This window comes from Varroa destructor, unplaced genomic scaffold (assembly GCF_002443255.2).
Source record: "Varroa destructor unplaced genomic scaffold, Vdes_3.0 BEIS01000003.1, whole genome shotgun sequence".
Lineage (NCBI taxonomy): Eukaryota > Metazoa > Arthropoda > Arachnida > Mesostigmata > Varroidae > Varroa > Varroa destructor.
The window spans coordinates 21,780,726-21,794,267 of NW_019211456.1; the positions used below are offsets into that span (position 1 = coordinate 21,780,726).

Below are 13,542 nucleotides of genomic sequence, written 5' to 3' on the forward strand. Positions count from 1 at the left end.
GGTGGCGAGCTATATTTCGGCGTGAAATCCGAGAGTCATGATTGACAAAAATAGCTTTTAAATTTCGTACTATATATCAGATTTAAACTTATTATTATGCGTGGCTACTTCCTGGCCTAAAAAGTGGCTAGAGCGCACTTAATTTTCTCAAAGGGATAACGTGTAACTTACTAGTTACATTTGTCTGAGTTCAAGACCTTTGTGGGCCGTAAAAGATGGTTGGTGGAAATGCATGTTGCCCTGGTGGTACAAACACTACTTTAGCGGTCGTCATTTACTTCAAGTCTCCTCTCTCATAGATTCTTTTACTATATATAACATATACTATATATGTAACGTATATTACTATACAATCAAATTACACCCTACAGGACGCTATGTCATCATCAACTTAATCAAATATCGTTCACTTGCTGATTCCATACCGTATCGTCCCTCTTTACCCAATCGGTTATGTCAATTCGTAACTCAGCGTGCATCCTCTCTCTGTACCATTCAGCCCACTTCCATAATAATAATGAGTAATAATGAACACTTATCGCCAAGGCGACACTCTCCTAAATGGTGCTCTATTTTCATTTTTAGCCATCTTTCTCACACGCACATTTCTTTCGCTGTCTCAGTTAAACAGTGAACACTGTGTTACTCTGTGTACATGCAATACAGCCAATGTTACCACCGGACGAAAGTGCTCGTTGTTGGCGCCGTCTGCTACCGCTGGTGTCGTCGGAAAAAAACGCAAGCGTGTGTTTGTGTATACGTTCTGCGTGTAGTCGGACACACGACAGGATGTCTCCGTTTCTTCCAGTTGTTTCCAGACACCGTTTTGTTGCTGCTGTTGATACCGCTATTGCTAACATCACGATGTACCACTGCATAGAGCGGACCGATGAGGCAATCGGTCGAAGGTCTGCAAACGGGCGACCTGGGACTATTCGTCCAAGCTTTAACGAGTTCAGTCCTTAGGATCGATGCAACTTCAGCAAAAGGTACTATCACTGTAATCGCAGCAGTGGTCGACGCATTCTAGGAGGTGGAAAACTTCCATGTACATATACAAATACGTACTGAGCTCTCACTATGCTGCGACCTATCGTGGCTAGACGGCAACGCGCCATAAAGGTTATGGCTCTGCACTGTTCAGTAGATTCATGCTTCCTTGATTTTTATGTGTTTCCATTATATGTGGTAAAGATAAAAACTAACATCGATTTATCCGTGCGTTCAGTTTTTCCTTCAAAATGGTTTTCTTTTTCACTCTGACAACCTGACTTCACTTGTATTAAAACCTTTGTTTGTCCACCAGGTTTCAGCCTTATAAAATAGCTTTCATCTGGAAGATCTTTTCTTTAAATGAAGATAGCTCTGGCACACATTTGGGCAATACGGTTCTACTCGCATTTAATTTTGCCCAACACCAGAAAGGACTTTGTCGTTCTTATTTGATTTTTCTCGTACAACCGTCGTCCACTCTGAAAACGGTCGTTATGTCTGATGTACGTAAACAAATTCTATGATCGCATATGCTGAAATCGGTAGCTTGTCATCATTCATTGTTAGTAACCAAACTGTTTTTACCATACAGTCACATATACATTATAGGAGGTATCTGATATAAGCTCCCTGACCCTTGACAAGCACATTCGATTTCATAAAACCCGTCCCACTTCTCCGTCGATTTGAACGCCTAAGGTACGTGCAAAGATGACGTTCAATAAAAAGAATTAATGCTATCATTATTAGCGTCCTATCATATAACCGTTTTGACCTATTTAGTTTTCAGTAGGTCTGGTCTTTTATCTGATTATTATCAGTATCACGATAATAAGCCAGATAACGATATGCATACCTTACTAATGTGATACGTTGATGTTAGCGCCATCCTCAGCGATGATAGTCTTTAGCCCTCGCTCTCGTTATTCAGGGCAGAGGGTCATCCGCAGTAACCTAAATAATCATCCGTGCGACTCAGAGGGAGCAAAGAGCCACACCAGTCCGACATAGCGCGAGAGCGATGAGCTAGCTTTTGCCATTTTGGCCAGTAGAATTCAAATAAATCAACAGCTAGCTCCAATATACGAAACAATAACAATGAATTGTATCCAACTGCTTAGGTGACGTCAGCATGTCACAAGGGTACAACCGATTGCCTGCTTCGTGATTAGAGACTTTTGTAACAACATTGGGTTCAGATCAAAGGGGTAGGATAATGTTTTTGATTGTACGGCCATAGAGCACTGATTACATGGTCTGACAATGAAAGATGCAAAACAAAGACGGTACGTGAGATCGTGTGCTCGAAAAATATGGATCTATAGCCTTGCCTTATGTCGATAGGAAGTTATGGAACATTGTACGCAGAAAAATAGTGCCTATTTAACTTTTAAAGGATCCTTATCTGATACTTTTGAATATACCTAGATCTTAGTTTAAATTTGACAAGGAATTTCCTTTCGACTATAAACCGCACAATCCCTTAGAATAAGAGTTAACGCCTTCAATAGTGCTTTATGATCCAGCTACGGTTAGAGTCAGACGAACTAATGGATAATTTATTAAAAAGTTTGTAACAATTTGTCTGCGGCCGCAGTTGTGCGGCGGTTTACACAGCAACTGAATTTCTGTTGTAGCGCCCCATGGCTAAAAATACGTGTCTTACGGGTCTATCACTTCCATACTTGTAGGCCCAATTATTTACATGCAAGCTCGTTCCGCTGCTTTTTTAAACCATTTTTGGTGATGGACACTAGATAACTAACTATATATGTTATATCAATTATGCAGTAAAATAATAAGAGCATTTTTGTGTATCGTTTTCCAGCCTAGTAATTTATTGATATATTGTACTGCGCTTTATGACTTTTGCTGCTTAAAGTCGTATGTGGTACGATGGAAAGTTTAATTTCAAAACCGAGGTAATTCCGTAAAATTTTCTAGTCATAACCTGAATTGTTTGGTTTGATGCCCTCATAACACTACAGCGCCCTTGTGTACATGCAATGAATACTATTCTACTATATATTCCAATCGATCTCCTATCTACTGCGTGTCCTTCCTTTGTAATTGTCTACCAATAAATTAAAAACTTCCTTATCTTTTACGGTGTGTTTGTTGTCTGGTAATATATTTCAAATCATTCTGCCGCACCGTGGCACTTTCTTCCCTATGTTCATACTTCATATTACATAATTTACTCTTTTCCCTTCATAAAAAAGCGTTCGTTTCAAAGAGTATTGGTGGATGATGGTACAAGTCTGCTTGCACGTTTGTTGCGTTGCCATGATTTATTTGTCTAGCGAACTTGTTCTCGATTCGAGCCAATAGCGAGCTAGCGGGGTAGGCGGGCAGGCTGGCTAACTTGGCAGGGCGAGATAATATGCGAGGAACTCCTTTTTCTATGAGCTACCGCGATTGATGAAGGGAAAAGTCTCAGATCAGGCGGGCAGCGTGTGCGCTACTTTGGAGGGTGGAGACGGAATGGTGTATGACGGCAGATGGTCAGACGGTCGGTTGAAGCTGGCACCGTATGCAAAAAAAGCGAACGTAACTTCTTCGTAGGAAAGCTCTTAAGTATGGGAGTCTGGAGGCTCCTTCGCGAGCGCATCCACATGGTAAATGTCAAACTTTACGTTGCGAGTTCAGCGATGTAAAAAAAAAGTTCACCATCGTATGTAGTACGCATTAAAACGCAGCAGCAACAGCGGACGATGCCAACTGCGTAACGTTTACGCAACCCTGCTTTGTCCCCCGTTCTGTTACTAGGTTGAAAATTACTCTATCGCTTTATATATCATAATGAGGAAAAGAGTGTTCGTTACTGCACGCCATTGGCTACCAATAAAAAGAGTATAGAGCTTTGGGTGAGCTAAGGCTGAAACAAAGATGGCCATCGCCTCTTCTGAAGGAACCGTGTCTGTTTTCTCGCAAAATAACTGAACGTCATCCTGGAAACGCACATAAGCGCCCGAATCTCTCATGCAGCACGGCACGCCTCAGTCATATCTCACAACAGTGGCGACGGCGGCAGCGACTGCTGCAGCACTCTCATTTTCCTGACCTCAATGTCCGAAGGGAGCAGTAGCTTTGAGCAGCTGTTGCGTTGCGCCGTTATAGCGCCCCTGTCGGCCATTCGGTTCCTGGCTTCGTTCTTCGATTACTTCTTTGTCTTCCAGAAGAAAGATAAACAGTGGCGTATTAACTTGTCGAAGGAGGATGGCGAAAGCGATGGTGGCTACGACGGGGAAAGAGATGACAAAAATAGTTGGAGCATCGTGCCGAGCGGAAGTCACGTCCTGCTCGCGATTCCATTGAGTATTACAAAAGAGTACTGCATAGAAAGAAAGGCGGTGAACGGCTGAAAAAGATAGATAAAGAGAACAAGCAAGTAATAACGTCGCCTTGTTTCTACTTCGCGTTCACTCCGAGAATCTCTTCGTTCAATTGAACGAATGGCAGGAAAAGGAAAGTCTGTCCTCGATATCTTCTGTAGTGTATCGATATTGAGCAAAATATGGCATATCTAATTGGGAGGCCACTGCTTTATATGCATTCTACCGTAGAACTGAAACACTATTATCGTCAATTATCGATTAGAAGGAGAACGTAAATATATATTATTGTTTTGCACTTATGAAAGATTCGGACATTTGTACGCCTTGTGTTTCTGTCGGTCGCTCTATTTTCGTAAGCTTGCTTAGAATTCGACGAGGTACGTTAGCATTATTTATTCGAACAAACGGTCTAGACGAACGAACTCGTGCTAGCTCAGTGACTAACTTGTTTGTATGCTAACGTAAGACGCGCACACATTTTGGTTCGAATCCGGGCGTAGACACATTGTTCTTGTACTGAAAGGGATGCAGGCCTTACGGCGAAAGTAGTAAACGTAAGATACGAAAGAGATTTTTGAAGCTACTCGATTTCGTTTCCCGGAAAGCGCTAGATTTCTGTCGCACGCTCTATAAAAAAATAACCTACCGAGAATAACCTAGCGACAAGCAAGCCTAACCCCTAAGGTCGATCAGCGCATATAGGCTGAATAGAAAAAAAATGAATTGACTTTGGAATGAAATTCATCGATTTGTTTATCATATATTAGCAGACGCTGCTATCACCATCTTGTTGCCGCTGATACGCGAATGCTTGAATGACTCTTAGGAGGATATGCTCAACAGTAACAAGATCGCACGTTAAGCTACAGTAACTTCATTCAAAACTTGTCAGAAACCTAAGCTTATTTTTAAAAAATGTATAATATTTTATCATAGCGGCGGGCCAATTCTCATCTCAGTTAGAGGTTCATCGTTTGATACTTGATGAGCATTTGAAAATTGGCAGTCGACCTACCTATATGTGAAGGTAGCGACATGAAATTTCAATAGAGTACAAATGAAACCCAACGTTACACGGAAGTCCGTTCAACTTTTGCCTAGTCAAAAACCTGGCCTGCCTTACTGCTCAGGTGACACTGATGCAATTCGTCTTAGTGCTATCTATTTGGGAACGCGTAAATCGGCGAGGCACGATAAACCTTTCGTAGCTCATGTTTTATTACGTACGTTCTCTTTATTTACCTAAGTGGCTGTCCCATACGTTAAAGACGTCCGCGTAACAGTTTCGTAGGTTGCGCATTTGCCTTCTAATTTTAGAGACACGTTATGGTTTAGGGTCGAACTTGTCGTTTTGTACTGGGAACCAGTCGTTTAACGGAATGCCTAACAACGTGTGCACCGGATATAAAACTAGAAACGCAGAGGTCAGTGAAGAAAAAAATATAAGAGAAGTTCGTAATGATGCCCGCATAGGTTTATACTAAGGCCAGTAACAAAGAGTCATTAAATAATGTCTTTCTAATTACTATTATTGATATAATTAGACGACAGCGTAATGCGTAAAATTTCTCTCATACAGAAACAGGCCCAATAAGGCAAAGTATTGACAAGGAATGATTAATTAAAACGAAGTTTATTTCTACGAATGTACGGAAGAGTCTTGAGAAAAGCAGCCGCTGGGCTAACCCTCCCAACTAATGTTGCTCTGTCACAGGAAGACAAACGTGCAAAAAATAAAAAAAAAAAACAATTACTGAAATAGCATAATTACCACCAAGAAACAATAGAACGCCAAGCGTTCCCTGCCTGCTACCTAGCTGCTGATCTTATATAAAGGTCTTTCTTTCAGGAACAAACTGAGCAAACTGATAAAGTTGACACGAAAACAGTAACTCTGTATTCATGATTCTCCGACAGACAGCACTGTAAAAAGCTGATGTACTTTCAGCCTGGATGTGAGTCAAGAGGTGTGTGTGTGTTACTATCTCTGTTCTATAGATTTTTATTTTAGCCTTATTGCCTCCTGAGCTTCTCGCGGCATTATCGTCAAGCATTGTTTTAACTGAATACAATTTTAAATGACAAGCGGATGTGCAGAATATTAGCGCTGCAGCCAAAACAGTACGAAACGGCAAGAGCAAAGAGTTTCCCTTTTACAAGCTGCTCATACCTATTTTAACTAGTTATTTGCAAGCCAGAAAAAGATTACAAGCGCTTTAGCGTTCAGTGGCGAGTCCTAGAAAATTTTACGGACGGCCCTCAAAGCCTAAGACTAGTAACCAATCGACGCGAAGGCTCAGGTAGTGATTAAACCCGATTTAATGCGATATGAACTTCCTGCGGCAGGCATCAAGCCAAAGACGTTAAAAAAGGCTTTCACCATCGCCGAGGGCTCGACTTCCCTCGGATCATGGGATCAGTTCCCGGACTGAGCGGAAGACTTAGACCGTTGATTGAAAAGAGCATTAACAAACGTGTACAGAGCTCGTTGAAAATCGAAGGCTTTGGCCCTGATAAATTCTATTAGACTGTATAGTGACCCACCCCATCAGCTTTGGCTATAACAGTTTGCGATACATGACACTGACAAAACGTACCTACTCAAATATATTTAATAACTGTGTTCCTGTTACTTTGGATTATGTGAATTAATTGCACTCCTTGAGTAGCTTGCGCTCACTCCAATCACGACAAAGGTCGGTTGTATTAAAACAACAACAAGCTCGTTTCTATTAGGCTAGATTAGCAATGAAAACCGTTCATGAATAAGATGCTCCAACAAACATCCATTGAAAGACAGCTGGGTAGCTTTATAATTAGCTTGTTTAACTATTTTGTATCTGGCTAGATACGCTTTTGCGAAGGGCGCAGTCTCGGGCAGATTGATAGCGCTGCTAGCAAAAAGCCAGCATATGAAGTTTTGAGCGATTCAAAATCGAATGTGAATTGGCGCCAAAAATAATCTTCTTATTCCGCTAAACCTGCCAATATGTCCGTTATATCCTTGATCGAGTACGAACGTCCAGCGTATCGGCAACTGCTTAATTTGGCATCTGGCTTTTTCTTTTTATTATGGTTAATTTGATTTAAGCGACTGTAATGAACTTCTCTACTAAGATATTCCTCTTAGCAAGCAGATGATAACACGATGCGTCATCTTTCTATTGGCTGTTTGTCTTTATCGGCCGCATCGAACAAAATGTTATCAGATAGTGCAGCTTCGCGTGACATCTTCGTTAGCGTAATCTGCCCATTACATTTAGTAGTGTTCAAAAGCCAGCAACAGCATTTGTTCTTCAGCTCCTTTAAAAAAAGAGACCCTAACTTCAAGTCCCTCCGTGCCCACTTCGACCATAACTCGATCGAAATCAAGCAAACACGTGTAAATCCGTTAATCCGCTTGTTGTGGTAGCGGCTGGAGCTGTGTTAGGTTTCAGTGGGAAATAATACATGCTTTTGAAAAATCATATAACTACAAAAGAACAACATTTGGTATTTTGTGCTTGTACCATCATTTCGACGTGAAAATTAGCCTCGTCAGGCAAACATAACAAACAAAATCTGTTTATTTCTGCTCAAATTCTAGTCGGTTCACTTGAGATTTATGTGAAAATCCTACTTTAAAAAAAAAGCGTGCAGGGTGCAAAAAAGAAAACAGGGTGGCTGTGACAGCTGTAGATTTGACTGAATATCTAAACTAGTGTGAGTACCGATCAGCTTAGTTCATTGCAGTATCTATTCCATTTCTTCCGCATGTTATTGATAGATGTTTTAGCTATTGATAGACTGTTATTCGAGGTAGAAAAATCATTTTATGCTAGCCTATCTGATCTAGGTGATGTCTGTGAAGGGTCCCGATAGCCCTTGGCAGCACGAGTTCAAAGCTAATGGTTGTAACTGAAAAATTTTCAGATTACCTATTGTGTTTTTTTCTTAAATATGCATTGTCTGTGGATGATAGAGTACCAAGCGAAGACTTTCAAACCTATATAGGTTAAATAGGGAAATCAACCCGATATTGCAAGAAGAATACCTTGTACGAACAACTTTTGACCTCTATGTTGGTCGTCCCTTCTCCGCTAAATGGTCATCAGGTAGCTTGTTTGCAGACGTTGATTGATCTGTTAGTCTGTTAAGCGGTACTCTATATCGTGTTTACGATGCTGCCTTCCAATTTAATGCAAATGACCCTCTGACCGAACGCTTTCAGCGGGGTTTTCTTATCATAGGCGCCCTCTTGACTAGTTAAGAAAAATAAATTGTGAAAATAAAAAATCAGTTATTTAATTGTTCAACAACATAAAGGCATATATTACAAAGCGTACGTAAACATTTATAAAATGCAGAAAAGTTAACAGAACTAATATTCCGCTTTGATGCTAAATCTTTGTCGGCATTTTACCACCGTATTTTTTGGCAGCACTGAAACACGTATCCATCAAAATACTATGGAACCTGCCAACATGACCATCCGAAGCATTACTGGAAGTGGCTAAATTATTAGCTTCTTTCCGCAAGTACAAACTTAACTTTACTTTTGCGCCAGTTAGTATGTCACATACCTAGGTTCTCTGTTACCACATGTCTCGACGTTCCTCCCAGGATATTTTTTCATTTTTTTCGTTCGTCTACATCCTTGACACATATGTTTAGGTTATCTTCTAACACTTTCGGTTTTCGTGCCTGTGTGCTAACCGCACGTATTAGCAGTGCGATCTTAGCAATTCACGCAGTTCCCATTTATATTTATCTTTAATAGAAAGGCCCTGCCTTTTCACATCGAGGATCGTGAACATTTGTTGAAACCAGTCTGATTCGAAGGCCTCACTTTCGTCAAAGAGATTAGTGAATCGTCTCACTCGAAACTCAGGCAGAGATACCAATTGAAGGCTGTACCGTTGGATTCGCTTGCACATCAACCTTCTTCATCAGGAATGACGCGCTCACTATTTTGTTGCTTGTTCCGAACATGTTTCCTATTGCAAAAATCAACGCGCAGACATCTTATAAATCAAACGACCGCTAATCTCCACCGTTGCCAGCCTTCAGGTACTCATAGAAATGTCCATAGGGCTTTGCTAGCCCAATCGACGTGGTGCAAAACTACGGAGCGGATCCTATAAGCGGTTTAAAACTCTTTATACTGTTTCTTTATCTGTTGCGTACAAAAGCGCGGTAATACTTGCAGTGATCATGACTGTTTTTATCGTTTTATACGCGGTACACAAAACTACAATAGTAATTGTTAGTAAACATCGGTCCCTTAGAAGCGTTGTGAGCTTAGATCTCCAACTGCGGTGTATCTAAACCCTTGAAGTTAATGCCTCAAAAAACAGAACTATTTGAAGAGAATAAGTCGTTTTTTCACTTAAGTCATAAGAGAAACGCTTTTTTTTCTATACGAGTGTCGGTATAAGTTGATGTGCCTGCTGAGCGTGAAGCAATACAGAGAAGAAGAATAAGCGCCAAAAAATGGATTCGCTCCCAAACACAGTCGATTAAATAGAATTGTAGCACATATATTACATTGAGAAGGAAAGCGGCTAGAGCATGAGATATTCAATGTGCGTGCGCAGTTTTGAATGAAGAGGATGAGTCGTCTTGACGCAGTAGGACTTTGACACGTATTTTCTCAATCGTACTTCACAAAAAAAGCTTCTAAAATTAGCATTTTTTCCTTTACCATTTGCATCGCCAGGAGTATCCGGAACAAATGATTGAAAGTACTGTAAATCATGCTTATAGATCCAATGATTTTCACAGATGTTGTATGTGCTCATATTATTTCGGTTTTTTTTACCATTTATATATTCATTTTATGGCAGTTTATAAGTAGGATATTCAAATACGTTTATTCGATCATAAAATAAGAATTAAAGCACTCCGGAAGTATACGACAAGAGACCTTAGTCTCAAATGTCTCATACTCGAATTCAAGCTTTATCCAGGTCCATATTAAAAGTGGCGGTAGCCGTTACTTTAACATCTGTTAACGGCGTTTATTAGAGGAAAACTGTCAGACTTTACATATAACTACATAATATATCCGCTCCACTAAGGCTCTTTAGCGCCTGCCTTTAAACTGTTCGTTAGACCTTTACAATAGATCTTAACAAATTCTTATTCTAACGCCTGTTATTAGGAGACACTATAAACATAAATTTTCATTACCTTAATGTTTTCATATCGTAGTCATCCTTAGTTTGTTCTTCATCTCCTATCGACCTTTATAGGGGCAGAGCTGTTTGCTGCCATTAGGGACGAGCTGCTCGCATCACAAGGTTTGCACGTCAAGCGTCTCGATTTAGTCTGTTCTACGGGAGGCAAATGCATTGGACAGACTTCTAGAGCGGTTGGCGCCGTCTGGGACTGCTGCACTTTGTGATTATTATATATCGCGGCGTCTGGCCATAATATATATATGTGTAATATATGCGATCACATACAAACACCTATACGTGCTGGGCAACATGTAAGCAAACTCCCAGTGTGCAACGTAGTTTACGTGAGAATGTACCTGGCTGTGAGTGGGTAACTGAAGCACATGATCCTTCGTCTGTATGCATCGCACGCAAAGCTGATAAGTCGGTGAAGCTGATGAGACGACGACACAATATCTCTCTCATGACTACAAATGCAGCCAGTTACCCCCCAGAAACACCTCCAATGGTGATAATGCTAGCTGTGGCGACCGCATGAAGTGGGCGAACAGAGTCTGGTACGCACATTGGTGGACCTTTTACGGGAACAGGTCGACAAACCGAGTCTTCTATGAATTCTAACGAGATGATCACCTGAGGCAAACGACACGAGAAGGCACACCCATAAGGCAGCTGGAAAGAAGCTGCTAACCGAACCGGTGTTGGATGACCATCTGCTCAGGCTAAAGTCAGCACCTGGAAGCTGCACGACTCTTCGTTAGTGGATATCTATCTACCGCCAGTATACGGCCACTCAATCGAATCGGACGCTTTCGGTACCGGGGTCTGGGAGGGAGTTAATCACAATAGTAGCGGACTTGGAAGCAGAGTTTCAGTTTTGTCCATCCACATCGTGCAGCCTTCCTCTCTCGCAGGCAGGCTCGTTCCTGCCATATTCATAGTTTGCTGGCATACGTCATGTAACAAGGACTTCCCCTGAACCGTCGTCGCGACGTTGAGGCGTAGTGCGATTTTATCGACCTAGTGTAGTTTCGTGCGAACCTAATCTATTGAACCCTTATTCCTCAACCCAGTCCGCTATTTCTCTTCTGCTCAATTTATGAGTATGTCATGCAGATATTTGGTGATATGCACGTTTTATTTATGAAGGGCTTCTGAACAAAAAAGTAATTCTTCGCGAATTTTGTTTTATATGCTTTCTGTATTATCGTCATATTTCTGCCAGGTACGCAGAGTACGTCGGAGAAGGTCCAAACAAATGTATCCTGAAGCTAGAGAAAGTAAATTTAGGTAAGGAAGGTGACTTGCCGCTTTAAATATTTTTTTCAGTTTCGTATATTTCCTGAATCTTTTTGATACTCTTAGCAACTTAGCACGTCTCGATAAATTCGTAATGTAAAATTACGTAAAAGAAAAAAGCAGAAACTTCTAAACTCAGCTCCAAATGCAGCTTCGGAAGCCTTTTATTTATATTACTTGCTATTTAATAGTTGCTAACTATTTTTGTCTTATGCTCAATGGCTCTATCGTCTAAGATTATCTACTGATAATTAAGCTTTGAAGAAAAGTACTGTTCTTTTTAAGAAGGCGGAAGCGCCGCATTCTTTAATACCTGTAAAATCGGAATTCTAATTGCGTTGTCTGCTACGTATACAGGCTCAGAAATGTCTCTTATTCTTTGCTGCCGTCGCCCAGGGCACGCTTTTCTTTCAGAATTTCTTAAGCTGTAGCTCCCATCCCCAGGTAGCAGCGGGCATGGACTCCACTGATTTCGCTAGTCCTATAATAGGCAACATTTAAAGAGATCCTGTTTTAAAAGAGGTACTCCCTTTGTTCCATTTGGTTAAAATCGAAGGTGAAGTGGGTTGCTAACGCATGGGTAGAGTTATCCTCTGGCCCTTGCTTGCAGTGGACATATCGGACAGGGTTTTTCCAATCATTTGTCAATAAAACTAGAAATCCCTACAGTCCGTAATGACCGGTGTTATGTAAAAGTCTACCTTTCCTCTCGCATGGTCCACCCGTTTCCCACTATCTGTTATCAGACTACGAACCTTGGCTTTTGGGCTACCGGTTAGTGTAGCCGCTCACTGATCCTGCCATACCCCATTATATCTTCACGCTCAGCTTTTTTGGAACCTTCAAGGCCGATATTCCCTAGTTGCTTCTTCCTTTCTAATTTCTGAGACCCACGGGAATTTTCCTAACAAGACAAGGACCACTGACGGTCCTATACGCTTAATAGATTCGCAGTCCACTCGGTTCTTGTGTTTTCCGGAGGAGCTTTTTACCTGTGGTGAAGCCTGTGGGCGACTCGAATTAAGCTGAGGAATCGGAAAGTGCTATTGACTCGGTAACCGATATTAGAAATCTTCGACTGTCTGACCCCTTGACGCACATATATTGAACAAGATCTTTGCTATAGTGCCCACCGTTATACGTTATAGCCGTCCTAACATGAAGCACTCTACTGAATTTTTTTTTCGGGTGTACCATGCTCAGATACTTCGCAATCTTTATCATTCTAATCTATTTGCTCATTATATGAAGATTGATTTCTCGTATACGTTCTCTTCCTGTAAGCAAAATGCCTCCGCTTTTCCCCGCTTCAGTTTCTTTTCCAAATTTCAGTCCGCTCTGAGTCATCCATTTCGAGATTGCGTTCGCCGCCTGATTGGCGCATAGCTCCTTTTCCGCAGCCGTCTTTCCCTGTATCGTAACGGCCAAATCGTTTGCATATATTAAGATCTCCATTCTGCTCAGAAGATTTTGTTGGGTCTTCTAGCACATCATCGTGGGCAAAGTTCGGCAGAAGTGGCCCTAATATACAGCCTTGGGCCATCCTTGCTGTCATTGCGATATTGATCCGTTAGCTGATGATCATTCAGTGTTTTAGATAATTAGATACTAGATGCGCCGGATAGGGCGGTACGGTCTCCCAGTCACCGTTTCAAGTACAATCTCTTTGGAAAATAGCTAAAAACATTTTTAATGTTCAAGAGTACCTCTATGAATAGTTCTCGAACCGTGAAGATTAAGTCACATATGAA

At 41.2% G+C, this 13,542-nt stretch overlaps 1 long non-coding RNA gene across 1 annotated transcript in view; it reads left to right on the forward strand.

The window, feature by feature from the left end:
* Nucleotides 1–611: 611 nt before the first annotated feature.
* LOC147756671 (uncharacterized) overlaps nt 612–13,542 on the forward strand; it is a 58,233-nt gene continuing 45,302 nt past the window's right edge. Inside the window, exon 1 of the long non-coding RNA XR_015324114.1 lies at nt 612–989. This is a non-coding gene — a long non-coding RNA (uncharacterized LOC147756671). The remainder of the gene's footprint in view (nt 990–13,542) is intronic.